The 27710-nt window shown below is 40.9% G+C and overlaps 7 non-coding genes across 7 annotated transcripts; all 7 read left to right on the top strand.

Moving 5' to 3' along the window:
* The first annotated feature begins 5687 nt into the window (after nt 1–5687).
* Nucleotides 5688–5759, top strand: TRNAE-CUC (transfer RNA glutamic acid (anticodon CUC)). The gene has a single exon. It is a non-coding gene; the product is annotated as a tRNA-Glu (tRNA).
* Nucleotides 5760–9069: 3310 nt separating this feature from the next.
* TRNAE-CUC (transfer RNA glutamic acid (anticodon CUC)) lies at nt 9070–9141 on the top strand. The gene has a single exon. It is a non-coding gene; the product is annotated as a tRNA-Glu (tRNA).
* A 7291-nt stretch (nt 9142–16432) lies between these two features.
* TRNAE-CUC (transfer RNA glutamic acid (anticodon CUC)) lies at nt 16433–16504 on the top strand. The gene has a single exon. It is a non-coding gene; the product is annotated as a tRNA-Glu (tRNA).
* An 844-nt stretch (nt 16505–17348) lies between these two features.
* Nucleotides 17349–17420, top strand: TRNAE-CUC (transfer RNA glutamic acid (anticodon CUC)). Its single transcript has one exon. It is a non-coding gene; the product is annotated as a tRNA-Glu (tRNA).
* Nucleotides 17421–17947: 527 nt separating this feature from the next.
* On the top strand, nt 17948–18019 carry TRNAE-CUC (transfer RNA glutamic acid (anticodon CUC)). The gene has a single exon. It is a non-coding gene; the product is annotated as a tRNA-Glu (tRNA).
* Nucleotides 18020–20694: 2675 nt separating this feature from the next.
* Nucleotides 20695–20766, top strand: TRNAE-CUC (transfer RNA glutamic acid (anticodon CUC)). Its single transcript has one exon. It is a non-coding gene; the product is annotated as a tRNA-Glu (tRNA).
* A 6303-nt stretch (nt 20767–27069) lies between these two features.
* Nucleotides 27070–27141, top strand: TRNAE-CUC (transfer RNA glutamic acid (anticodon CUC)). Its single transcript has one exon. It is a non-coding gene; the product is annotated as a tRNA-Glu (tRNA).
* Nucleotides 27142–27710: the final 569 nt, after the last annotated feature.

Here is a 27710-nt window from a genome sequence, read left to right as displayed (position 1 = left end):
TTTTGCCAAAAACACCAACCTTTCAAAGAAATGATGCACTTTCAGTTCAGCGCATCATTTCTAATACTTGAGCAACAGTGAGTTGTCAAAACAGACAATGGAAATTGATAACAAAGAGTCAGCTATCTTCCTTTCTTAGTGAATATTTTTCAGTTAGCTACTAAAAGACTTGTGCTCTTGTACAAAAGTATTTTTTTTGACATGGAGTGTCAAACTAAACCATCCCTACCAGGTGGTCTACTGGCTAGGATTCGGCGCTCTCACCGCCGCTGCCCGGGTTCGATTCCCGGGCTGGGAAAGTGAGGTCCTTGGAATATTTTTGCCAAAAACACCAACCTTTCAAAGAAATGATGCACTTTCAGTTCAGCGCATCATTTCTAATACTTGAGCAACAGTGAGTTGTCAAAACAGACAATGGAAATTGATAGCAAAGAGTCAGCTATCTTCCTTTCTTAGTGAATATTTTTCAGTTAGCTACTAAAAGACTTGTGCTCTTGTACAAAAGTATTTTTTTCATCAGAACCAATTAGACCATATTTGATATCTGAGTCATTAATGTCTTCTTTCTTTAGCACCAGAACAATTTATCATGGAGCCAGGGACTCTCAACGTCTAGCTCCTCAAAATAATTTTTTCGTGCCAGTATTATACATCCATCAGGTAAAGCTGCTGTGTGGTGTAATTTAAGACTGCTATGCACAACCATTTTTACTCTCCTTCCTTCTAAAACTGATTCCTAGTAGCCCACTCCCTCAGATTCCATTGCTTTGGACTTCATTCAGGAAACTTCCTTTTCTTTCATGGAGTGTCAAACTAAACCATCCCTCCCAGGTGGTCTAGTGGCTAGGATTCGGCGCTCTCACCGCTGCGGCCTGGGTTCGATTCCTGGTCAGGCAAAGTGAGGTCCTCGGAATATTTTTGCCAAAAACACCAACCTTTCAAAGAAATGATGCACTTTCAGTTCAGCGCATCATTTCTAATACTTGAGCAACAGTGAGTTGTCAAAACAGACAATGGAAATTGATAACAAAGAGTCAGCTATCTTCCTTTCTTAGTGAATATTTTTCAGTTAGCTACTAAAAGACTTGTGCTCTTGTACAAAAGTATTTTTTTTGACATGGAGTGTCAAACTAAACCATCCCTCCCTGGTGGTCTACTGGCTAGGATTCGGCGCTCTCACCGCCACTGCCCGGGTTCGATTCCCGGGCTGGGAAAGTGAGGTCCTTGGAATATTTTTGCCAAAAACACCAACCTTTCAAAGAAATGATGCACTTTCAGTTCAGCGCATCATTTCTAATACTTGAGCAACAGTGAGATGTCAAAACAGACAATGGAAATTGATAACAGAGAGTCAGCTATCTTCCTTTCTTAGTGAATATTTTTCAGTTAGCTACTAAAAGACTTGTGCTCTTGTACAAAAGTATTTTTTTCATCAGAACCAATTAGACCATATTTGATATCTGAGTCATTAATGTCTTCTTTCTTTAGCACCAGAACAATTTATCATGGAGCCAGGGACTCTCAACGTCTAGCTCCTCAAAATAATTTTTTCGTGCCAGTACTATACATCCATCAGGTAAAGCTGCTGTGTGGTGTAATTTAAGACTGCTATGCACAACCATTTTTACTCTCCTTCCTTCTAAAACTGATTCCTAGTAGCCCACTCCCTCACATTCCATTGCTTTGGACTTCATTCAGGAAACTTCCTTTTCTTTCATGGAGTGTCAAACTAAACCATCCCTCCCAGGTGGTCTAGTGGCTAGGATTCGGCGCTCTCACTGCTGCGGCCTGGGTTCGATTCCTGGTCAGGCAAAGTGAGGTCCTCGGAATATTTTTGCCAAAAACACCAACCTTTCAAAGAAATGATGCACTTTCAGTTCAGCGCATCATTTCTAATACTTGAGCAACAGTGAGTTGTCAAAACAGACAATGGAAATTGATAACAAAGAGTCAGCTATCTTCCTTTCTTAGTGAATATTTTTCAGTTAGCTACTAAAAGACTTGTGCTCTTGTACAAAAGTATTTTTTTCATCAAAACCAATTAGACCATATTTGATATCTGAGTCATTAATGTCTTCTTTCTTTAGCACCAGAACAATTTATCATGGAGCCAGGGACTCTCAACGTCTAGCTCCTCAAAATAATTTTTTCGTGCCAGTACTATACATCCATCAGGTAAAGCTGCTGTGTGGTGTAATTTAAGACTGCTATGCACAACCATTTTTACTCTCCTTCCTTCTAAAACTGATTCCTAGTAGCCCACTCCCTCAGATTCCATTGCTTTGGACTTCATTCAGGAAACTTCCTTTTCTTTCATGGAGTGTCAAACTAAACCATCCCTCCCAGGTGGTCTAGTGGCTAGGATTCGGCGCTCTCACCGCTGCGGCCTGGGTTCGATTCCTGGTCAGGCAAAGTGAGGTCCTCGGAATATTTTTGCCAAAAACACCAACCTTTCAAAGAAATGATGCACTTTCAGTTCAGCGCATCATTTCTAATACTTGAGCAACAGTGAGTTGTCAAAACAGACAATGGAAATTGATAACAAAGAGTCAGCTATCTTCCTTTCTTAGTGAATATTTTTCAGTTAGCTACTAAAAGACTTGTGCTCTTGTACAAAAGTATTTTTTTTGACATGGAGTGTCAAACTAAACCATCCCTACCAGGTGGTCTACTGGCTAGGATTCGGCGCTCTCACCGCCGCTGCCCGGGTTCGATTCCCGGGCTGGGAAAGTGAGGTCCTTGGAATATTTTTGCCAAAAACACCAACCTTTCAAAGAAATGATGCACTTTCAGTTCAGCGCATCATTTCTAATACTTGAGCAACAGTGAGTTGTCAAAACAGACAATGGAAATTGATAGCAAAGAGTCAGCTATCTTCCTTTCTTAGTGAATATTTTTCAGTTAGCTACTAAAAGACTTGTGCTCTTGTACAAAAGTATTTTTTTCATCAGAACCAATTAGACCATATTTGATATCTGAGTCATTAATGTCTTCTTTCTTTAGCACCAGAACAATTTATCATGGAGCCAGGGACTCTCAACGTCTAGCTCCTCAAAATAATTTTTTCGTGCCAGTATTATACATCCATCAGGTAAAGCTGCTGTGTGGTGTAATTTAAGACTGCTATGCACAACCATTTTTACTCTCCTTCCTTCTAAAACTGATTCCTAGTAGCCCACTCCCTCAGATTCCATTGCTTTGGACTTCATTCAGGAAACTTCCTTTTCTTTCATGGAGTGTCAAACTAAACCATCCCTCCCAGGTGGTCTAGTGGCTAGGATTCGGCGCTCTCACCGCTGCGGCCTGGGTTCGATTCCTGGTCAGGCAAAGTGAGGTCCTCGGAATATTTTTGCCAAAAACACCAACCTTTCAAAGAAATGATGCACTTTCAGTTCAGCGCATCATTTCTAATACTTGAGCAACAGTGAGTTGTCAAAACAGACAATGGAAATTGATAACAAAGAGTCAGCTATCTTCCTTTCTTAGTGAATATTTTTCAGTTAGCTACTAAAAGACTTGTGCTCTTGTACAAAAGTATTTTTTTTGACATGGAGTGTCAAACTAAACCATCCCTCCCTGGTGGTCTACTGGCTAGGATTCGGCGCTCTCACCGCCACTGCCCGGGTTCGATTCCCGGGCTGGGAAAGTGAGGTCCTTGGAATATTTTTGCCAAAAACACCAACCTTTCAAAGAAATGATGCACTTTCAGTTCAGCGCATCATTTCTAATACTTGAGCAACAGTGAGATGTCAAAACAGACAATGGAAATTGATAACAGAGAGTCAGCTATCTTCCTTTCTTAGTGAATATTTTTCAGTTAGCTACTAAAAGACTTGTGCTCTTGTACAAAAGTATTTTTTTCATCAGAACCAATTAGACCATATTTGATATCTGAGTCATTAATGTCTTCTTTCTTTAGCACCAGAACAATTTATCATGGAGCCAGGGACTCTCAACGTCTAGCTCCTCAAAATAATTTTTTCGTGCCAGTACTATACATCCATCAGGTAAAGCTGCTGTGTGGTGTAATTTAAGACTGCTATGCACAACCATTTTTACTCTCCTTCCTTCTAAAACTGATTCCTAGTAGCCCACTCCCTCACATTCCATTGCTTTGGACTTCATTCAGGAAACTTCCTTTTCTTTCATGGAGTGTCAAACTAAACCATCCCTCCCAGGTGGTCTAGTGGCTAGGATTCGGCGCTCTCACTGCTGCGGCCTGGGTTCGATTCCTGGTCAGGCAAAGTGAGGTCCTCGGAATATTTTTGCCAAAAACACCAACCTTTCAAAGAAATGATGCACTTTCAGTTCAGCGCATCATTTCTAATACTTGAGCAACAGTGAGTTGTCAAAACAGACAATGGAAATTGATAACAAAGAGTCAGCTATCTTCCTTTCTTAGTGAATATTTTTCAGTTAGCTACTAAAAGACTTGTGCTCTTGTACAAAAGTATTTTTTTCATCAAAACCAATTAGACCATATTTGATATCTGAGTCATTAATGTCTTCTTTCTTTAGCACCAGAACAATTTATCATGGAGCCAGGGACTCTCAACGTCTAGCTCCTCAAAATAATTTTTTCGTGCCAGTACTATACATCCATCAGGTAAAGCTGCTGTGTGGTGTAATTTAAGACTGCTATGCACAACCATTTTTACTCTCCTTCCTTCTAAAACTGATTCCTAGTAGCCCACTCCCTCAGATTCCATTGCTTTGGACTTCATTCAGGAAACTTCCTTTTCTTTCATGGAGTGTCAAACTAAACCATCCCTCCCAGGTGGTCTAGTGGCTAGGATTCGGCGCTCTCACCGCTGCGGCCTGGGTTCGATTCCTGGTCAGGCAAAGTGAGGTCCTCGGAATATTTTTGCCAAAAACACCAACCTTTCAAAGAAATGATGCACTTTCAGTTCAGCGCATCATTTCTAATACTTGAGCAACAGTGAGTTGTCAAAACAGACAATGGAAATTGATAACAAAGAGTCAGCTATCTTCCTTTCTTAGTGAATATTTTTCAGTTAGCTACTAAAAGACTTGTGCTCTTGTACAAAAGTATTTTTTTTGACATGGAGTGTCAAACTAAACCATCCCTACCAGGTGGTCTACTGGCTAGGATTCGGCGCTCTCACCGCCGCTGCCCGGGTTCGATTCCCGGGCTGGGAAAGTGAGGTCCTTGGAATATTTTTGCCAAAAACACCAACCTTTCAAAGAAATGATGCACTTTCAGTTCAGCGCATCATTTCTAATACTTGAGCAACAGTGAGATGTCAAAACAGACAATGGAAATTGATAACAGAGAGTCAGCTATCTTCCTTTCTTAGTGAATATTTTTCAGTTAGCTACTAAAAGACTTGTGCTCTTGTACAAAAGTATTTTTTTCATCAGAACCAATTAGACCATATTTGATATCTGAGTCATTAATGTCTTCTTTCTTTAGCACCAGAACAATTTATCATGGAGCCAGGGACTCTCAACGTCTAGCTCCTCAAAATTATTTTTTCGTGCCAGTACTATACATCCATCAGGTAAAGCTGCTGTGTGGTGTAATTTAAGACTGCTATGCACAACCATTTTTACTTTCCTTCCTTCTAAAACTGATTCCTAGTAGCCCACTCCCTCACATTCCATTGCTTTGGACTTCATTCAGAAAACTTCCTTTTCTTTCATGGAGTGTCAAACTAAACCATCCCTCCCTGGTGGTCTAGTGGCTAGGATTCGGCGCTCTCACCACCGCGGCCCGGGTTCGATTCCCGGTCAGGGAAAGTGAGGTCCTCGGAATATTTTTGCCAAAAACACCAACCTTTCAAAGAAATGATGCACTTTCAGTTCAGCGCATCATTTCTAATACTTGAGCAACAGTGAGTTGTCAAAACAGACAATGGAAATTGATAACAAAGAGTCAGCTATCTTCCTTTCTTAGTGAATATTTTTCAGTTAGCTACTAAAAGACTTGTGCTCTTGTACAAAAGTATTTTTTTTGACATGGAGTGTCAAACTAAACCATCCCTCCCTGGTGGTCTACTGGCTAGGATTCGGCGCTCTCACCGCCGCTGCCCGGGTTCGATTCCCGGGCTGGGAAAGTGAGGTCCTTGGAATATTTTTGCCAAAAACACCAACCTTTCAAAGAAATGATGCACTTTCAGTTCAGCGCATCATTTCTAATACTTGAGCAACAGTGAGATGTCAAAACAGACAATGGAAATTGATAACAAAGAGTCAGCTATCTTCCTTTCTTAGTGAATATTTTTCAGTTAGCTACTAAAAGACTTGTGCTCTTGTACAAAAGTATTTTTTTCATCAGAACCAATTAGACCATATTTGATATCTGAGTCATTAATGTCTTCTTTCTTTAGCACCAGAACAATTTATCATGGAGCCAGGGACTCTCAACGTCTAGCTCCTCAAAATAATTTTTTCGTGCCAGTACTATACATCCATCAGGTAAAGCTGCTGTGTGGTGTAATTTAAGACTGCTATGCACAACCATTTTTACTCTCCTTCATTCTAAAACTGATTCCTAGTAGCCCACTCCCTCACATTCCATTGCTTTGGACTTCATTCAGGAAACTTCCTTTTCTTTCATGGAGTGTCAAACTAAACCATCCATCCCTGTTGGTCTAGTGGCTAGGATTCGGTGCTCTCACCGCCGCGGCCCGGGTTCGATTCCCGGTCAGGGAAAGTGAGGTCCTCGGAATATTTTTGCCAAAAACACCAACCTTTCAAAGAAATGATGCACTTTCAGTTCAGCGCATCATTTCTAATACTTGAGCAACAGTGAGTTGTCAAAACAGACAATGGAAATTGATAACAAAGAGTCAGCTATCTTCCTTTCTTAGTGAATATTTTTCAGTTAGCTACTAAAAGACTTGTGCTCTTGTACAAAAGTATTTTTTTTGACATGGAGTGTCAAACTAAACCATCCCTCCCTGGTGGTCTACTGGCTAGGATTCAGCGCTCTCACCGCCGCGGCCCGGGTTCGATTCCCGGTCAGGGAAAGTGAGGTCCTTGGAATATTTTTGCTAAAAACACCAACCTTTCAAAGAAATGATGCACTTTCAGTTCAGCGCATCATTTCTAATACTTGAGCAACAGTGAGTTGTCAAAACAGACAATGGAAATTGATAACAAAGAGTCAGCTATCTTCCTTTCTTAGTGAATATTTTTCAGTTAGCTACTAAAAGACTTGTGCTCTTGTACAAAAGTATTTTTTTTGACATGGAGTGTCAAACTAAACCATCCCTCCCTGGTGGTCTACTGGCTAGGATTCGGCGCTCTCACCGCCGCGGCCCGGGTTCGATTCCCGGGCTGGGAAAGTGAGGTACTTGGAATATTTTTGCCAAAAACACCAACCTTTCAAAGAAATGATGCACTTTCAGTTCAGCGCATCATTTCTAATACTTGAGCAACAGTGAGTTGTCAAAACAGACAATGGAAATTGATAACAAAGAGTCAGCTATCTTCCTTTCTTAGTGAATATTTTTCAGTTAGCTACTAAAAGACTTGTGCTCTTGTACAAAAGTATTTTTTTTGACATGGAGTGTCAAACTAAACCATCCCTCCCTGGTGGTCTACTGGCTAGGATTCGGCGCTCTCACCGCCGCGGCCCGGGTTCGATTCCCGGGCTGGGAAAGTGAGGTCCTTGGAATATTTTTGCCAAAAACACCAACCTTTCAAAGAAATGATGCACTTTCAGTTCAGCGCATCATTTCTAATACTTGAGCAACAGTGAGATGTCAAAACAGACAATGGAAATTGATAACAGAGAGTCAGCTATCTTCCTTTCTTAGTGAATATTTTTCAGTTAGCTACTAAAAGACTTGTGCTCTTGTACAAAAGTATTTTTTTCATCAGAACCAATTAAACCTTATTTGATATCTGAATCATTAATGTCTTCTTTCTTTAGCACCAGAACAATTTATCATGGAGCCAGGGACTCTCAACGTCTAGCTCCTCAAAATAATTTTTTCGTGCCATTACTATACATCCATCAGGTAAAGCTGCTGTGTGGTGTAATTTAAGACTGCTATGCACAACCATTTTTACTCTCCTTCCTTCTAAAACTGATTCCTAGTAGCCCACTCCCTCACATTCCATTGCTTTGGACTTCATTCAGGAAACTTCCTTTTCTTTCATGGAGTGTCAAACTAAACCATCCCTCCCAGGTGGTCTAGTGGCTAGTATTCGGCGCTCTCACCGCTGCGGCCTGGGTTCGATTCCTGGTCAGGCAAAGTGAGGTCCTCGGAATATTTTTGCCAAAAACACCAACCTTTCAAAGAAATGATGCACTTTCAGTTCAGCGCATCATTTCTAATACTTGAGCAACAGTGAGTTGTCAAAACAGACAATGGAAATTGATAACAAAGAGTCAGCTATCTTCCTTTCTTAGTGAATATTTTTCAGTTAGCTACTAAAAGACTTGTGCTCTTGTACAAAAGTATTTTTTTTGACATGGAGTGTCAAACTAAACCATCCCTCCCTGGTGGTCTACTGGCTAGGATTCGGCGCTCTCATCGCCGCGGCCCGGGTTCGATTCCCGGGCTGGGAAAGTGAGGTCCTTGGAATATTTTTGCCAAAAACACCAACCTTTCAAAGAAATGATGCACTTTCAGTTCAGCGCATCATTTCTAATACTTGAGCAACAGTGAGATGTCAAAACAGACAATGGAAATTGATAACAGAGAGTCAGCTATCTTCCTTTCTTAGTGAATATTTTTCAGTTAGCTACTAAAAGACTTGTGCTCTTGTACAAAAGTATTTTTTTCATCAGAACCAATTAGACCATATTTGATATCTGAGTCATTAATGTCATCTTTCTTTAGCACCAGAACAATTTATCATGGAGCCAGGGACTCTCAACGTCTAGCTCCTCAAAATTATTTTTTCGTGCCAGTACTATACATCCATCAGGTAAAGCTGCTGTGTGGTGTAATTTAAGACTGCTATGCACAACCATTTTTACTCTCCTTCCTTCTAAAACTGATTCCTAGTAGCCCACTCCCTCACATTCCATTGCTTTGGACTTCATTCAGGAAACTTCCTTTTCTTTCATGGAGTGTCAAACTAAACCATCCCTCCCTGGTGGTCTAGTGGCTAGGATTCGGCGCTCTCACCGCTGCGGCCCGGGTTCGATTCCCGGTCAGGGAAAGTGAGGTCCTCGGAATATTTTTGCCAAAAACACCAACCTTTCAAAGAAATGATGCACTTTCAGTTCAGCGCATCATTTCTAATACTTGAGCAACAGTGAGTTGTCAAAACAGACAATGGAAATTGATAACAAAGAGTCAGCTATCTTCCTTTCTTAGTGAATATTTTTCAGTTAGCTACTAAAAGACTTGTGCTCTTGTACAAAAGTATTTTTTTCATCAGAACCAATTAGACCATATTTGATATCTGAGTCATTAATGTCTTCTTTCTTTAGCACCAGAACAATTTATCATGGAGCCAGGGACTCTCAACGTCTAGCTCCTCAAAATAATTTTTTCGTGCCAGTACTATACATCCATCAGGTAAAGCTGCTGTGTGGTGTAATTTAAGACTGCTATGCACAACCATTTTTACTCTCCTTCATTCTAAAACTGATTCCTAGTAGCCCACTCCCTCACATTCCATTGCTTTGGACTTCATTCAGGAAACTTCCTTTTCTTTCATGGAGTGTCAAACTAAACCATCCATCCCTGTTGGTCTAGTGGCTAGGATTCGGTGCTCTCACCGCCGCGGCCCGGGTTCGATTCCCGGTCAGGGAAAGTGAGGTCCTCGGAATATTTTTGCCAAAAACACCAACCTTTCAAAGAAATGATGCACTTTCAGTTCAGCGCATCATTTCTAATACTTGAGCAACAGTGAGTTGTCAAAACAGACAATGGAAATTGATAACAAAGAGTCAGCTATCTTCCTTTCTTAGTGAATATTTTTCAGTTAGCTACTAAAAGACTTGTGCTCTTGTACAAAAGTATTTTTTTTGACATGGAGTGTCAAACTAAACCATCCCTCCCTGGTGGTCTACTGGCTAGGATTCAGCGCTCTCACCGCCGTGGCCCGGGTTCGATTCCCGGTCAGGGAAAGTGAGGTCCTTGGAATATTTTTGCCAAAAACACCAACCTTTCAAAGAAATGATGCACTTTCAGTTCAGCGCATCATTTCTAATACTTGAGCAACAGTGAGTTGTCAAAACAGACAATGGAAATTGATAACAAAGAGTCAGCTATCTTCCTTTCTTAGTGAATATTTTTCAGTTAGCTACTAAAAGACTTGTGCTCTTGTACAAAAGTATTTTTTTCATCAGAACCAATTAAACCTTATTTGATATCTGAATCATTAATGTCTTCTTTCTTTAGCACCAGAACAATTTATCATGGAGCCAGGGACTCTCAACGTCTAGCTCCTCAAAATAATTTTTTCGTGCCATTACTATACATCCATCAGGTAAAGCTGCTGTGTGGTGTAATTTAAGACTGCTATGCACAACCATTTTTACTCTGCTTCCTTCTAAAACTGATTCCTAGTAGCCCACTCCCTCACATTCCATTGCTTTGGACTTCATTCAGGAAACTTCCTTTTCTTTCATGGAGTGTCAAACTAAACCATCCCTCCCAGGTGGTCTAGTGGCTAGGATTCGGCGCTCTCACCGCTGCGGCCTGGGTTCGATTCCTGGTCAGGCAAAGTGAGGTCCTCGGAATATTTTTGCCAAAAACTCCAACCTTTCAAAGAAATGATGCACTTTCAGTTCAGCGCATCATTTCTAATACTTGAGCAACAGTGAGTTGTCAAAACAGACAATGGAAATTGATAACAAAGAGTCAGCTATCTTCCTTTCTTAGTGAATATTTTTCAGTTAGCTACTAAAAGACTTGTGCTCTTGTACAAAAGTATTTTTTTTGACATGGAGTGTCAAACTAAACCATCCCTCCCTGGTGGTCTACTGGCTAGGATTCGGCGCTCTCACCGCCGCTGCCCGGGTTCGATTCCCGGGCTGGGAAAGTGAGGTCCTTGGAATATTTTTGCCAAAAACACCAACCTTTCAAAGAAATGATGCACTTTCAGTTCAGCGCATCATTTCTAATACTTGAGCAACAGTGAGTTGTCAAAACAGACAATGGAAATTGATAACAAAGAGTCAGCTATCTTCCTTTCTTAGTGAATATTTTTCAGTTAGCTACTAAAAGACTTGTGCTCTTGTACAAAAGTATTTTTTTTGACATGGAGTGTCAAACTAAACCATCCCTCCCTGGTGGTCTACTGGCTAGGATTCGGCGCTCTCACCGCCGCGGCCCGGGTTCGATTCCCGGGCTGGGAAAGTGAGGTCCTTGGAATATTTTTGCCAAAAACACCAACCTTTCAAAGAAATGATGCACTTTCAGTTCAGCGCATCATTTCTAATACTTGAGCAACAGTGAGATGTCAAAACAGACAATGGAAATTGATAACAGAGAGTCAGCTATCTTCCTTTCTTAGTGAATATTTTTCAGTTAGCTACTAAAAGACTTGTGCTCTTGTACAAAAGTATTTTTTTCATCAGAACCAATTAAACCTTATTTGATATCTGAATCATTAATGTCTTCTTTCTTTAGCACCAGAACAATTTATCATGGAGCCAGGGACTCTCAACGTCTAGCTCCTCAAAATAATTTTTTCGTGCCATTACTATACATCCATCAGGTAAAGCTGCTGTGTGGTGTAATTTAAGACTGCTATGCACAACCATTTTTACTCTCCTTCCTTCTAAAACTGATTCCTAGTAGCCCACTCCCTCACATTCCATTGCTTTGGACTTCATTCAGGAAACTTCCTTTTCTTTCATGGAGTGTCAAACTAAACCATCCCTCCCAGGTGGTCTAGTGGCTAGGATTCGGCGCTCTCACCGCTGCGGCCTGGGTTCGATTCCTGGTCAGGCAAAGTGAGGTCCTCGGAATATTTTTGCCAAAAACACCAACCTTTCAAAGAAATGATGCACTTTCAGTTCAGCGCATCATTTCTAATACTTGAGCAACAGTGAGTTGTCAAAACAGACAATGGAAATTGATAACAAAGAGTCAGCTATCTTCCTTTCTTAGTGAATATTTTTCAGTTAGCTACTAAAAGACTTGTGCTCTTGTACAAAAGTATTTTTTTTGACATGGAGTGTCAAACTAAACCATCCCTCCCTGGTGGTCTACTGGCTAGGATTCGGCGCTCTCACCGCCGCTGCCCGGGTTCGATTCCCGGGATGGGAAAGTGAGGTCCTTGGAATATTTTTGCCAAAAACACCAACCTTTCAAAGAAATGATGCACTTTCAGTTCAGCGCATCATTTCTAATACTTGAGCAACAGTGAGTTGTCAAAACAGACAATGGAAATTGATAACAAAGAGTCAGCTATCTTCCTTTCTTAGTGAATATTTTTCAGTTAGCTACTAAAAGACTTGTGCTCTTGTACAAAAGTATTTTTTTTGACATGGAGTGTCAAACTAAACCATCCCTCCCTGGTGGTCTACTGGCTAGGATTCGGCGCTCTCACCGCCGCGGCCCGGGTTCGATTCCCGGGCTGGGAAAGTGAGGTCCTTGGAATATTTTTGCCAAAAACACCAACCTTTCAAAGAAATGATGCACTTTCAGTTCAGCGCATCATTTCTAATACTTGAGCAACAGTGAGATGTCAAAACAGACAATGGAAATTGATAACAGAGAGTCAGCTATCTTCCTTTCTTAGTGAATATTTTTCAGTTAGCTACTAAAAGACTTGTGCTCTTGTACAAAAGTATTTTTTTCATCAGAACCAATTAGACCATATTTGATATCTGAGTCATTAATGTCTTCTTTCTTTAGCACCAGAACAATTTATCATGGAGCCAGGGACTCTCAACGTCTAGCTCCTCAAAATAATTTTTTCGTGCCAGTACTATACATCCATCAGGTAAAGCTGCTGTGTGGTGTAATTTAAGACTGCTATGCACAACCATTTTTACTCTCCTTCATTCTAAAACTGATTCCTAGTAGCCCACTCCCTCACATTCCATTGCTTTGGACTTCATTCAGGAAACTTCCTTTTCTTTCATGGAGTGTCAAACTAAACCATCCATCCCTGTTGGTCTAGTGGCTAGGATTCGGTGCTCTCACCGCCGCGGCCCGGGTTCGATTCCCGGTCAGGGAAAGTGAGGTCCTCGGAATATTTTTGCCAAAAACACCAACCTTTCAAAGAAATGATGCACTTTCAGTTCAGCGCATCATTTCTAATACTTGAGCAACAGTGAGTTGTCAAAACAGACAATGGAAATTGATAACAAAGAGTCAGCTATCTTCCTTTCTTAGTGAATATTTTTCAGTTAGCTACTAAAAGACTTGTGCTCTTGTACAAAAGTATTTTTTTTGACATGGAGTGTCAAACTAAACCATCCCTCCCTGGTGGTCTACTGGCTAGGATTCAGCGCTCTCACCGCCGTGGCCCGGGTTCGATTCCCGGTCAGGGAAAGTGAGGTCCTTGGAATATTTTTGCCAAAAACACCAACCTTTCAAAGAAATGATGCACTTTCAGTTCAGCGCATCATTTCTAATACTTGAGCAACAGTGAGTTGTCAAAACAGACAATGGAAATTGATAACAAAGAGTCAGCTATCTTCCTTTCTTAGTGAATATTTTTCAGTTAGCTACTAAAAGACTTGTGCTCTTGTACAAAAGTATTTTTTTCATCAGAACCAATTAAACCTTATTTGATATCTGAATCATTAATGTCTTCTTTCTTTAGCACCAGAACAATTTATCATGGAGCCAGGGACTCTCAACGTCTAGCTCCTCAAAATAATTTTTTCGTGCCATTACTATACATCCATCAGGTAAAGCTGCTGTGTGGTGTAATTTAAGACTGCTATGCACAACCATTTTTACTCTGCTTCCTTCTAAAACTGATTCCTAGTAGCCCACTCCCTCACATTCCATTGCTTTGGACTTCATTCAGGAAACTTCCTTTTCTTTCATGGAGTGTCAAACTAAACCATCCCTCCCAGGTGGTCTAGTGGCTAGGATTCGGCGCTCTCACCGCTGCGGCCTGGGTTCGATTCCTGGTCAGGCAAAGTGAGGTCCTCGGAATATTTTTGCCAAAAACTCCAACCTTTCAAAGAAATGATGCACTTTCAGTTCAGCGCATCATTTCTAATACTTGAGCAACAGTGAGTTGTCAAAACAGACAATGGAAATTGATAACAAAGAGTCAGCTATCTTCCTTTCTTAGTGAATATTTTTCAGTTAGCTACTAAAAGACTTGTGCTCTTGTACAAAAGTATTTTTTTTGACATGGAGTGTCAAACTAAACCATCCCTCCCTGGTGGTCTACTGGCTAGGATTCGGCGCTCTCACCGCCGCTGCCCGGGTTCGATTCCCGGGCTGGGAAAGTGAGGTCCTTGGAATATTTTTGCCAAAAACACCAACCTTTCAAAGAAATGATGCACTTTCAGTTCAGCGCATCATTTCTAATACTTGAGCAACAGTGAGTTGTCAAAACAGACAATGGAAATTGATAACAAAGAGTCAGCTATCTTCCTTTCTTAGTGAATATTTTTCAGTTAGCTACTAAAAGACTTGTGCTCTTGTACAAAAGTATTTTTTTTGACATGGAGTGTCAAACTAAACCATCCCTCCCTGGTGGTCTACTGGCTAGGATTCGGCGCTCTCACCGCCGCGGCCCGGGTTCGATTCCCGGGCTGGGAAAGTGAGGTCCTTGGAATATTTTTGCCAAAAACACCAACCTTTCAAAGAAATGATGCACTTTCAGTTCAGCGCATCATTTCTAATACTTGAGCAACAGTGAGATGTCAAAACAGACAATGGAAATTGATAACAGAGAGTCAGCTATCTTCCTTTCTTAGTGAATATTTTTCAGTTAGCTACTAAAAGACTTGTGCTCTTGTACAAAAGTATTTTTTTCATCAGAACCAATTAAACCTTATTTGATATCTGAATCATTAATGTCTTCTTTCTTTAGCACCAGAACAATTTATCATGGAGCCAGGGACTCTCAACGTCTAGCTCCTCAAAATAATTTTTTCGTGCCATTACTATACATCCATCAGGTAAAGCTGCTGTGTGGTGTAATTTAAGACTGCTATGCACAACCATTTTTACTCTCCTTCCTTCTAAAACTGATTCCTAGTAGCCCACTCCCTCACATTCCATTGCTTTGGACTTCATTCAGGAAACTTCCTTTTCTTTCATGGAGTGTCAAACTAAACCATCCCTCCCAGGTGGTCTAGTGGCTAGGATTCGGCGCTCTCACCGCTGCGGCCTGGGTTCGATTCCTGGTCAGGCAAAGTGAGGTCCTCGGAATATTTTTGCCAAAAACACCAACCTTTCAAAGAAATGATGCACTTTCAGTTCAGCGCATCATTTCTAATACTTGAGCAACAGTGAGTTGTCAAAACAGACAATGGAAATTGATAACAAAGAGTCAGCTATCTTCCTTTCTTAGTGAATATTTTTCAGTTAGCTACTAAAAGACTTGTGCTCTTGTACAAAAGTATTTTTTTTGACATGGAGTGTCAAACTAAACCATCCCTCCCTGGTGGTCTACTGGCTAGGATTCGGCGCTCTCACCGCCGCTGCCCGGGTTCGATTCCCGGGATGGGAAAGTGAGGTCCTTGGAATATTTTTGCCAAAAACACCAACCTTTCAAAGAAATGATGCACTTTCAGTTCAGCGCATCATTTCTAATACTTGAGCAACAGTGAGTTGTCAAAACAGACAATGGAAATTGATAACAAAGAGTCAGCTATCTTCCTTTCTTAGTGAATATTTTTCAGTTAGCTACTAAAAGACTTGTGCTCTTGTACAAAAGTATTTTTTTTGACATGGAGTGTCAAACTAAACCATCCCTCCCTGGTGGTCTACTGGCTAGGATTCGGCGCTCTCACCGCCGCGGCCCGGGTTCGATTCCCGGGCTGGGAAAGTGAGGTCCTTGGAATATTTTTGCCAAAAACACCAACCTTTCAAAGAAATGATGCACTTTCAGTTCAGCGCATCATTTCTAATACTTGAGCAACAGTGAGATGTCAAAACAGACAATGGAAATTGATAACAGAGAGTCAGCTATCTTCCTTTCTTAGTGAATATTTTTCAGTTAGCTACTAAAAGACTTGTGCTCTTGTACAAAAGTATTTTTTTCATCAGAACCAATTAGACCATATTTGATATCTGAGTCATTAATGTCTTCTTTCTTTAGCACCAGAACAATTTATCATGGAGCCAGGGACTCTCAACGTCTAGCTCCTCAAAATTATTTTTTCGTGCCAGTACTATACATCCATCAGGTAAAGCTGCTGTGTGGTGTAATTTAAGACTGCTATGCACAACCATTTTTACTCTCCTTCATTCTAAAACTGATTCCTAGTAGCCCACTCCCTCACATTCCATTGCTTTGGACTTCATTCAGGAAACTTCCTTTTCTTTCATGGAGTGTCAAACTAAACCATCCCTCCCTGGTCGTCTAGTGGCTAGGATTCGGCGCTCTCACCGCCGCGGCCTGGGTTCGATTCCCAGTCAGGGAAAGTGAGGTCCTCGGAATATTTTTGCCAAAAACACCAACCTTTCAAAGAAATGATGCACTTTCAGTTCAGCGCATCATTTCTAATACTTGAGCAACAGTGAGTTGTCAAAACAGACAATGGAAATTGATAACAAAGAGTCAGCTATCTTCCTTTCTTAGTGAATATTTTTCAGTTAGCTACTAAAAGACTTGTGCTCTTGTACAAAAGTATTTTTTTTGACATGGAGTGTCAAACTAAACCATCCCTCCCTGGTGGTCTACTGGCTAGGATTCGGCGCTCTCACCGCCGCGGCCCGGGTTCGATTCCCGGGCTGGGAAAGTGAGGTCCTTGGAATATTTTTGCCAAAAACACCAACCTTTCAAAGAAATGATGCACTTTCAGTTCAGCGCATCATTTCTAATACTTGAGCAACAGTGAGATGTCAAAACAGACAATGGAAATTGATAACAGAGAGTCAGCTATCTTCCTTTCTTAGTGAATATTTTTCAGTTAGCTACTAAAAGACTTGTGCTCTTGTACAAAAGTATTTTTTTCATCAGAACCAATTAGACCATATTTGATATCTGAGTCATTAATGTCATCTTTCTTTAGCACCAGAACAATTTATCATGGAGCCAGGGACTCTCAACGTCTAGCTCCTCAAAATTATTTTTTCGTGCCAGTACTATACATCCATCAGGTAAAGCTGCTGTGTGGTGTAATTTAAGACTGCTATGCACAACCATTTTTACTCTCCTTCCTTCTAAAACTGATTCCTAGTAGCCCACTCCCTCACATTCCATTGCTTTGGACTTCATTCAGGAAACTTCCTTTTCTTTCATGGAGTGTCAAACTAAACCATCCCTCCCTGGTGGTCTAGTGGCTAGGATTCGGCGCTCTCACCGCCGCCGCCCGGGTTCGATTCCCGGTCAGGGAAAGTGAGGTCCTCGGAATATTTTTGCCAAAAACACCAACCTTTCAAAGAAATGATGCACTTTCAGTTCAGCGCATCATTTCTAATACTTGAGCAACAGTGAGTTGTCAAAACAGACAATGGAAATTGATAACAAAGAGTCAGCTATCTTCCTTTCTTAGTGAATATTTTTCAGTTAGCTACTAAAAGACTTGTGCTCTTGTACAAAAGTATTTTTTTCATCAGAACCAATTAGACCATATTTGATATCTGAGTCATTAATGTCTTCTTTCTTTAGCACCAGAACAATTTATCATGGAGCCAGGGACTCTCAACGTCTAGCTCCTCAAAATAATTTTTTCGTGCCAGTACTATACATCCATCAGGTAAAGCTGCTGCGTGGTGTAATTTAAGACTGCTATGCACAACCATTTTTACTCTCCTTCATTCTAAAACTGATTCCTAGTAGCCCACTCCCTCACATTCCATTGCTTTGGACTTCATTCAGGAAACTTCCTTTTCTTTCATGGAGTGTCAAACTAAACCATCCATCCCTGGTGGTCTAGTGGCTAGGATTCGGTGCTCTCACCGCCGCGGCCCGGGTTCGATTCCCGGTCAGGGAAAGTGAGGTCCTCGGAATATTTTTGCCAAAAACACCAACCTTTCAAAGAAATGATGCACTTTCAGTTCAGCGCATCATTTCTAATACTTGAGCAACAGTGAGTTGTCAAAACAGACAATGGAAATTGATAACAAAGAGTCAGCTATCTTCCTTTCTTAGTGAATATTTTTCAGTTAGCTACTAAAAGACTTGTGCTCTTGTACAAAATAATTTTTTTTGACATGGAGTGTCAAACTAAACCATCCCTCCCTGGTGGTCTACTGGCTAGGATTCAGCGCTCTCACCGCCGCGGCCCGGGTTCGATTCCCGGTCAGGGAAAGTGAGGTCCTTGGAATATTTTTGCTAAAAACACCAACCTTTCAAAGAAATGATGCACTTTCAGTTCAGCGCATCATTTCTAATACTTGAGCAACAGTGAGTTGTCAAAACAGACAATGGAAATTGATAACAAAGAGTCAGCTATCTTCCTTTCTTAGTGAATATTTTTCAGTTAGCTACTAAAAGACTTGTGCTCTTGTACAAAAGTATTTTTTTCATCAGAACCAATTAAACCTTATTTGATATCTGAATCATTAATGTCTTCTTTCTTTAGCACGAGAACAATTTATCATGGAGCCAGGGACTCTCAACGTCTAGCTCCTCAAAATAATTTTTTCGTGCCATTACTATACATCCATCAGGTAAAGCTGCTGTGTGGTGTAATTTAAGACTGCTATGCACAACCATTTTTACTCTCCTTCCTTCTAAAACTGATTCCTAGTAGCGCACTCCCTCACATTCCATTGCTTTGGACTTCATTCAGGAAACTTCCTTTTCTTTCATGGAGTGTCAAACTAAACCATCCCTCCCAGGTGGTCTAGTGGCTAGGATTCAGCGCTCTCACCGCTGCGGCCTGGGTTCGATTCCTGGTCAGGCAAAGTGAGGTCCTTGGAATATTTTTGCCAAAAACACCAACCTTTCAAAGAAATGATGCACTTTCAGTTCAGCGCATCATTTCTAATACTTGAGCAACAGTGAGTTGTCAAAACAGACAATGGAAATTGATAACAAAGAGTCAGCTATCTTCCTTTCTTAGTGAATATTTTTCAGTTAGCTACTAAAAGACTTGTGCTCTTGTACAAAAGTATTTTTTTTGACATGGAGTGTCAAACTAAACCATCCCTCCCTGGTGGTCTACTGGCTAGGATTCGGCGCTCTCACCGCCGCGGCCCGGGTTCGATTCCCGGGCTGGGAAAGTGAGGTCCTTGGAATATTTTTGCCAAAAACACCAACCTTTCAAAGAAATGATGCACTTTCAGTTCAGCGCATCATTTCTAATACTTGAGCAACAGTGAGATGTCAAAACAGACAATGGAAATTGATAACAGAGAGTCAGCTATCTTCCTTTCTTAGTGAATATTTTTCAGTTAGCTACTAAAATACTTGTGCTCTTGTACAAAAGTATTTTTTTCATCAGAACCAATTAGACCATATTTGATATCTGAGTCATTAATGTCTTCTTTCTTTAGCACCAGAACAATTTATCATGGAGCCAGGGACTCTCAACGTCTAGCTCCTCAAAATAATTTTTTCGTGCCAGTACTATACATCCATCAGGTAAAGCTGCTGTGTGGTGTAATTTAAGACTGCTATGCACAACCATTTTTACTCTCCTTCATTCTAAAACTGATTCCTAGTAGCCCACTCCCTCACATTCCATTGCTTTGGACTTCATTCAGGAAACTTCCTTTTCTTTCATGGAGTGTCAAACTAAACCATCCCTCCCTGGTGGTCTAGTGGCTAGGATTCGGCGCTCTCACGCCGCGGCCCGGGTTCGATTCCCAGTCAGGGAAAGTGAGGTCCTCGGAATATTTTTGCCAAAAACACCAACCTTTCAAAGAAATGATGCACTTTCAGTTCAGCGCATCATTTCTAATACTTGAGCAACAGTGAGTTGTCAAAACAGACAATGGAAATTGATAACAAAGAGTCAGCTATCTTCCTTTCTTAGTGAATATTTTTCAGTTAGCTACTAAAAGACTTGTGCTCTTGTACAAAAGTATTTTTTTTGACATGGAGTGTCAAACTAAACCATCCCTCCCTGGTGGTCTACTGGCTAGGATTCGGCGCTCTCACCGCCGCGGCCCGGGTTCGATTCCCGGGCTGGGAAAGTGAGGTCCTTGGAATATTTTTGCCAAAAACACCAACCTTTCAAAGAAATGATGCACTTTCAGTTCAGCGCATCATTTCTAATACTTGAGCAACAGTGAGATGTCAAAACAGACAATGGAAATTGATAACAGAGAGTCAGCTATCTTCCTTTCTTAGTGAATATTTTTCAGTTAGCTACTAAAAGACTTGTGCTCTTGTACAAAAGTATTTTTTTCATCAGAACCAATTAGACCATATTTGATATCTGAGTCATTAATGTCATCTTTCTTTAGCACCAGAACAATTTATCATGGAGCCAGGGACTCTCAACGTCTAGCTCCTCAAAATTATTTTTTCGTGCCAGTACTATACATCCATCAGGTAAAGCTGCTGTGTGGTGTAATTTAAGACTGCTATGCACAACCATTTTTACTCTCCTTCCTTCTAAAACTGATTCCTAGTAGCCCACTCCCTCACATTCCATTGCTTTGGACTTCATTCAGGAAACTTCCTTTTCTTTCATGGAGTGTCAAACTAAACCATCCCTCCCTGGTGGTCTAGTGGCTAGGATTCGGCGCTCTCACCGCCGCGGCCCGGGTTCGATTCCCGGTCAGGGAAAGTGAGGTCCTCGGAATATTTTTGCCAAAAACACCAACCTTTCAAAGAAATGATGCACTTTCAGTTCAGCGCATCATTTCTAATACTTGAGCAACAGTGAGTTGTCAAAACAGACAATGGAAATTGATAACAAAGAGTCAGCTATCTTCCTTTCTTAGTGAATATTTTTCAGTTAGCTACTAAAAGACTTGTGCTCTTGTACAAAAGTATTTTTTTCATCAGAACCAATTAAACCTTATTTGATATCTGAATCATTAATGTCTTCTTTCTTTAGCACCAGAACAATTTATCATGGAGCCAGGGACTCTCAACGTCTAGCTCCTCAAAATAATTTTTTCGTGCCATTACTATACATCCATCAGGTAAAGCTGCTGTGTGGTGTAATTTAAGACTGCTATGCACAACCATTTTTACTCTCCTTCCTTCTAAAACTGATTCCTAGTAGCCCACTCCCTCACATTCCATTGCTTTGGACTTCATTCAGGAAACTTCCTTTTCTTTCATGGAGTGTCAAACTAAACCATCCCTCCCAGGTGGTCTAGTGGCTAGGATTCGGCGCTCTCACCGCTGCGGCCTGGGTTCGATTCCTGGTCAGGCAAAGTGAGGTCCTCGGAATATTTTTGCCAAAAACACCAACCTTTCAAAGAAATGATGCACTTTCAGTTCAGCGCATCATTTCTAATACTTGAGCAACAGTGAGTTGTCAAAACAGACAATGGAAATTGATAACAAAGAGTCAGCTATCTTCCTTTCTTAGTGAATATTTTTCAGTTAGCTACTAAAAGACTTGTGCTCTTGTACAAAAGTATTTTTTTTGACATGGAGTGTCAAACTAAACCATCCCTCCCTGGTGGTCTACTGGCTAGGATTCGGCGCTCTCACCGCCGCTGCCCGGGTTCGATTCCCGGGCTGGGAAAGTGAGGTCCTTGGAATATTTTTGCCAAAAACACCAACCTTTCAAAGAAATGATGCACTTTCAGTTCAGCGCATCATTTCTAATACTTGAGCAACAGTGAGTTGTCAAAACAGACAATGGAAATTGATAACAAAGAGTCAGCTATCTTCCTTTCTTAGTGAATATTTTTCAGTTAGCTACTAAAAGACTTGTGCTCTTGTACAAAAGTATTTTTTTTGACATGGAGTGTCAAACTAAACCATCCCTCCCTGGTGGTCTACTGGCTAGGATTCGGCGCTCTCACCGCCGCGGCCCGGGTTCGATTCCCGGGCTGGGAAAGTGAGGTCCTTGGAATATTTTTGCCAAAAACACCAACCTTTCAAAGAAATGATGCACTTTCAGTTCAGCGCATCATTTCTAATACTTGAGCAACAGTGAGATGTCAAAACAGACAATGGAAATTGATAACAGAGAGTCAGCTATCTTCCTTTCTTAGTGAATATTTTTCAGTTAGCTACTAAAATACTTGTGCTCTTGTACAAAAGTATTTTTTTCATCAGAACCAATTAGACCATATTTGATATCTGAGTCATTAATGTCTTCTTTCTTTAGCACCAGAACAATTTATCATGGAGCCAGGGACTCTCAACGTCTAGCTCCTCAAAATTATTTTTTCGTGCCAGTACTATACATCCATCAGGTAAAGCTGCTGTGTGGTGTAATTTAAGACTGCTATGCACAACCATTTTTACTCTCCTTCATTCTAAAACTGATTCCTAGTAGCCCACTCCCTCACATTCCATTGCTTTGGACTTCATTCAGGAAACTTCCTTTTCTTTCATGGAGTGTCAAACTAAACCATCCCTCCCTGGTGGTCTAGTGGCTAGGATTCGGCGCTCTCACGCCGCGGCCCGGGTTCGATTCCCAGTCAGGGAAAGTGAGGTCCTCGGAATATTTTTGCCAAAAACACCAACCTTTCAAAGAAATGATGCACTTTCAGTTCAGCGCATCATTTCTAATACTTGAGCAACAGTGAGTTGTCAAAACAGACAATGGAAATTGATAACAAAGAGTCAGCTATCTTCCTTTCTTAGTGAATATTTTTCAGTTAGCTACTAAAAGACTTGTGCTCTTGTACAAAAGTATTTTTTTTGACATGGAGTGTCAAACTAAACCATCCCTCCCTGGTGGTCTACTGGCTAGGATTCGGCGCTCTCACCGCCGCGGCCCGGGTTCGATTCCCGGGCTGGGAAAGTGAGGTCCTTGGAATATTTTTGCCAAAAACACCAACCTTTCAAAGAAATGATGCACTTTCAGTTCAGCGCATCATTTCTAATACTTGAGCAACAGTGAGATGTCAAAACAGACAATGGAAATTGATAACAGAGAGTCAGCTATCTTCCTTTCTTAGTGAATATTTTTCAGTTAGCTACTAAAAGACTTGTGCTCTTGTACAAAAGTATTTTTTTCATCAGAACCAATTAGACCATATTTGATATCTGAGTCATTAATGTCATCTTTCTTTAGCACCAGAACAATTTATCATGGAGCCAGGGACTCTCAACGTCTAGCTCCTCAAAATTATTTTTTCGTGCCAGTACTATACATCCATCAGGTAAAGCTGCTGTGTGGTGTAATTTAAGACTGCTATGCACAACCATTTTTACTCTCCTTCCTTCTAAAACTGATTCCTAGTAGCCCACTCCCTCACATTCCATTGCTTTGGACTTCATTCAGGAAACTTCCTTTTCTTTCATGGAGTGTCAAACTAAACCATCCCTCCCTGGTGGTCTAGTGGCTAGGATTCGGCGCTCTCACCGCCGCTGCCCGGGTTCGATTCCCGGGCTGGGAAAGTGAGGTCCTTGGAATATTTTTGCCAAAAACACCAACCTTTCAAAGAAATGATGCACTTTCAGTTCAGCGCATCATTTCTAATACTTGAGCAACAGTGAGATGTCAAAACAGACAATGGAAATTGATAACAGAGAGTCAGCTATCTTCCTTTCTTAGTGAATATTTTTCAGTTAGCTACTAAAAGACTTGTGCTCTTGTACAAAAGTATTTTTTTCATCAGAACCAATTAGACCATATTTGATATCTGAGTCATTAATGTCTTCTTTCTTTAGCACCAGAACAATTTATCATGGAGCCAGGGACTCTCAACGTCTAGCTCCTCAAAATAATTTTTTCGTGCCAGTACTATACATCCATCAGGTAAAGCTGCTGTGTGGTGTAATTTAAGACTGCTATGCACAACCATTTTTACTCTCCTTCCTTCTAAAACTGATTCCTAGTAGCCCACTCCCTCACATTCCATTGCTTTGGACTTCATTCAGGAAACTTCCTTTTCTTTCATGGAGTGTCAAACTAAACCATCCCTCCCAGGTGGTCTAGTGGCTAGGATTCGGTGCTCTCACCGCCGCGGCCTGGGTTCGATTCCTGGTCAGGCAAAGTGAGGTCCTCGGAATATTTTTGCCAAAAACACCAACCTTTCAAAGAAATGATGCACTTTCAGTTCAGCGCATCATTTCTAATACTTGAGCAACAGTGAGTTGTCAAAACAGACAATGGAAATTGATAACAAAGAGTCAGCTATCTTCCTTTCTTAGTGAATATTTTTCAGTTAGCTACTAAAAGACTTGTGCTCTTGTACAAAAGTATTTTTTTTGACATGGAGTGTCAAACTAAACCATCCCTCCCTGGTGGTCTACTGGCTAGGATTCGGCGCTCTCACCGCCGCTGCCCGGGTTCGATTCCCGGGCTGGGAAAGTGAGGTCCTTGGAATATTTTTGCCAAAAACACCAACCTTTCAAAGAAATGATGCACTTTCAGTTCAGCGCATCATTTCTAATACTTGAGCAACAGTGAGATGTCAAAACAGACAATGGAAATTGATAACAGAGAGTCAGCTATCTTCCTTTCTTAGTGAATATTTTTCAGTTAGCTACTAAAAGACTTGTGCTCTTGTACAAAAGTATTTCTTTCATCAGAACCAATTAGACCATATTTGATATCTGAGTCATTAATGTCTTCTTTCTTTAGCACCAGAACAATTTATCATGGAGCCAGGGACTCTCAACGTCTAGCTCCTCAAAATTATTTTTTCGTGCCAGTACTATACATCCATCAGGTAAAGCTGCTGTGTGGTGTAATTTAAGACTGCTATGCACAACCATTTTTACTCTCCTTCCTTCTAAAACTGATTCCTAGTAGCCCACTCCCTCACATTCCATTGCTTTGGACTTCATTCAGAAAACTTCCTTTTTTTTCATGGAGTGTCAAACTAAACCATCCCTCCCTGGTGGTCTAGTGGCTAGGATTCGGCGCTCTCTCCGCCGCGGCCCAGGTTCGATTCCCGGTCAGGGAAAGTGAGGTCCTCGGAATATTTTTGATAAAAACACCAACCTTTCAAAGAAATGATGCACTTTCAGTTCAGCGCATCATTTCTAATACTTGAGCAACAGTGAGTTGTCAAAACAGACAATGGAAATTGATAACAAAGAGTCAGCTATCTTCCTTTCTTAGTGAATATTTTTCAGTTAGCTACTAAAAGACTTGTGCTCTTGTACAAAAGTATTTTTTTCATCAGAACCAATTAGACCATATTTGATATCTGAGTCATTAATGTCTTCTTTCTTTAGCACCAGAACAATTTATCATGGAGCCAGGGACTCTCAACGTCTAGCTCCTCAAAATAATTTTTTCGTGCCAGTACTATACATCCATCAGGTAAAGCTGCTGTGTGGTGTAATTTAAGACTGCTATGCACAACCATTTTTACTCTCCTTCATTCTAAAACTGATTCCTAGTAGCCCACTCCCTCACTTTCCATTGCTTTGGACTTCATTCAGGAAACTTCCTTTTCTTTCATGGAGTGTCAAACTAAACCATCCATCCCTGGTGGTCTAGTGGCTAGGATTCGGCGCTCTCACCGCCGCGGCCCGGGTTCGATTCCCTGTCAGGGAAAGTGAGGTCCTCGGAATATTTTTGCCAAAAACACCAACCTTTCAAAGAAATGATGCACTTTCAGTTCAGCGCATCATTTCTAATACTTGAGCAACAGTGAGTTGTCAAAACAGACAATGGAAATTGATAACAAAGAGTCAGCTATCTTCCTTTCTTAGTGAATATTTTTCAGTTAGCTACTAAAAGACTTGTGCTCTTGTACAAAAGTATTTTTTTCATCAGAACCAATTAAACCTTATTTGATATCTGAATCATTAATGTCTTCTTTCTTTAGCACCAGAACAATTTATCATGGAGCCAGGGACTCTCAACGTCTAGCTCCTCAAAATAATTTTTTCGTGCCATTACTATACATCCATCAGGTAAAGCTGCTGTGTGATGTAATTTAAGACTGCTATGCACAACCATTTTTACTCTCCTTCCTTCTAAAACTGATTCCTAGTAGCCCACTCCCTCACATTCCATTGCTTTGGACTTCATTCAGGAAACTTCCTTTTCTTTCATGGCGTGTCAAACTAAACCATCCCTCCCAGGTGGTCTAGTGGCTAGGATTCGGCGCTCTCACCGCTGCGGCCTGGGTTCGATTCCTGGTCAGGCAAAGTGAGGTCCTCGGAATATTTTTGCCAAAAACACCAACCTTTCAAAGAAATGATGCACTTTCAGTTCAGCGCATCATTTCTAATACTTGAGCAACAGTGAGTTGTCAAAACAGACAATGGAAATTGATAACAAAGAGTCAGCTATCTTCCTTTCTTAGTGAATATTTTTCAGTTAGCTACTAAAAGACTTGTGCTCTTGTACAAAAGTATTTTTTTGACATGGAGTGTCAAACTAAACCATCCCTCCCTGGTGGTCTACTGGCTAGGATTCGGCGCTCTCACCGCCGCTGCCTCGGTTCGATTCCCGGGCTGGGAAAGTGAGGTCCTTGGAATATTTTTGCCAAAAACACCAACCTTTCAAAGAAATGATGCACTTTCAGTTCAGCGCATCATTTCTAATACTTGAGCAACAGTGAGATGTCAAAACAGACAATGGAAATTGATAACAGAGAGTCAGCTATCTTCCTTTCTTAGTGAATATTTTTCAGTTAGCTACTAAAAGACTTGTGCTCTTGTACAAAAGTATTTTTTTCATCAGAACCAATTAGACCATATTTGATATCTGAGTCATTAATGTCTTCTTTCTTTAGCACCAGAACAATTTATCATGGAGCCAGGGACTCTCAACGTCTAGCTCCTCAAAATAATTTTTTCGTGCCAGTACTATACATCCATCAGGTAAAGCTGCTGTGTGGTGTAATTTAAGACTGCTATGCACAACCATTTTTACTCTCCTTCATTCTAAAACTGATTCCTATTAGCCCACTCCCTCACATTCCATTGCTTTGGACTTCATTCAGGAAACTTCCTTTTCTTTCATGGAGTGTCAAACTAAACCATCCATCCCTGGTCGTCTAGTGGCTAGGATTCGGCGCTCTCACCGCCGCGGCCCGGGTTCGATTCCCGGTCAGGGAAAGTGTGGTCCTCGGAATATTTTTGCCAAAAACACCAACCTTTCAAAGAAATGATGCACTTTCAGTTCAGCGCATCATTTCTAATACTTGAGCAACAGTGAGTTGTCAAAACAGACAATGGAAATTGATAACAAAGAGTCAGCTATCTTCCTTTCTTAGTGAATATTTTTCGGTTAGCTACTAAAAGACTTGTGCTCTTGTACAAAAGTATTTTTTTTGACATGGAGTGTCAAACTAAACCATCCCTCCCTGGTGGTCTACTGGCTAGGATTCAGCGCTCTCACCGCCGCGGCCCGGGTTCAATTCCCGGTCAGGGAAAGCGAGGTCCTTGGAATATTTTTGCTAAAAACACCAACCTTTCAAAGAAATGATGCACTTTCAGTTCAGCGCATCATTTCTAATACTTGAGCAACAGTGAGTTGTCAAAACAGACAATGGAAATTGATAACAAAGAGTCAGCTATCTTCCTTTCTTAGTGAATATTTTTCAGTTAGCTACTAAAAGACTTGTGCTCTTGTACAAAAGTATTTTTTTCATCAGAACCAATTAGACCTTATTTGATATCTGAAT

This window comes from Taudactylus pleione, unplaced genomic scaffold, assembly GCF_031769625.1.
Source record: "Taudactylus pleione unplaced genomic scaffold, aTauple2 ptg000174l, whole genome shotgun sequence".
NCBI lineage: Eukaryota > Metazoa > Chordata > Amphibia > Anura > Myobatrachidae > Taudactylus > Taudactylus pleione.
This window is presented reverse-complemented; position numbering and strand designations above follow the sequence as displayed.